The sequence below is a fragment of the Tachyglossus aculeatus genome, chromosome 24 (assembly GCF_015852505.1).
Source record: "Tachyglossus aculeatus isolate mTacAcu1 chromosome 24, mTacAcu1.pri, whole genome shotgun sequence".
Classification (NCBI taxonomy): domain Eukaryota; kingdom Metazoa; phylum Chordata; class Mammalia; order Monotremata; family Tachyglossidae; genus Tachyglossus; species Tachyglossus aculeatus.
This window is the reverse complement of record NC_052089.1, coordinates 10,147,554-10,148,398: the sequence shown is the minus strand read 5'-3', so window position 1 is coordinate 10,148,398 and position 845 is coordinate 10,147,554. Positions and strand designations below refer to the sequence as shown.

Here is an 845-nt window from a genome sequence, read left to right as displayed (position 1 = left end):
CAACATACATTCATTCAGTCGTATTTATTGAGCGCTTACTGCGTGCAGAGCACTGTACTACATACAGAGACGATCCCTACCCAACAACGGGCTCACAGTCTAGAAGGGGGAGACAGACAACAAAACAAAACGTGTGGTCAGGTGTCAAGTCATCAGAATAAATATGTGTAAAGCTAGATGCACATCACTGACAAAATTAATAGAATGGAAAATATGTACAAGTAAAATCAATACAGTAATAAATCCATAGAGTTTTCTTGATTAAAAAAATGGTTTACCGTTGCCTTCTTTCACGCAGTAAACTTGACTCTCCGCCCTCAACTCTCTCTCATGCCACTGCTGCCAAGCACAGGTGAGTTTTGACTTGTAGCAAATCGGCTTCCACTCACTAGCCACTGCCCAAGCTGGGAATGGAATGGGTATGCCTCTGCTGTCCTCTCCCCCTTCCATAGCTGAGACTGGTAGATTACTGGAAAATCCCCAGGTGCCATCCTGAGAGGGGAAGCACTAGGGTAGATATGAGATAATCAGGTCGGACTCATCCCTGATCCCAAATGGGGTTCTCCATCTAAGAAGGACAGGTGTTTCATCCCCAATTTCCAGGTGAGGAAACTGAGGGACAGAGAAGTTAAGCTCTGCATATAGGAAGCACTTGAAAAACAGCACTGGTTGATTAAGTTTCTAGCCCAACGTCACGCAGCATGTACCAGATCCAGGACCAGAACCCAGGTCATTCAATCACTCAATCAATCAATCATATTTAGACTTCTAGACCGTAAGCCCACTGTTGGGTAGGGACCGTCTCTATGTGTTGCCAACTTGTACTTCCCAAGTGCTTAGTACAG

General features: G+C 45.0%; 1 non-coding gene across 1 annotated transcript; it reads right to left on the bottom strand.

Annotated features, from left to right (window-relative positions):
- Positions 1-362: 362 nt before the first annotated feature.
- LOC119945299 lies at positions 363-502 on the bottom strand. The gene has a single exon (XR_005456172.1). It is a non-coding gene; the product is annotated as a small nucleolar RNA SNORA7 (small nucleolar RNA).
- Between the last annotated feature and the right edge of the window lie 343 nt (positions 503-845).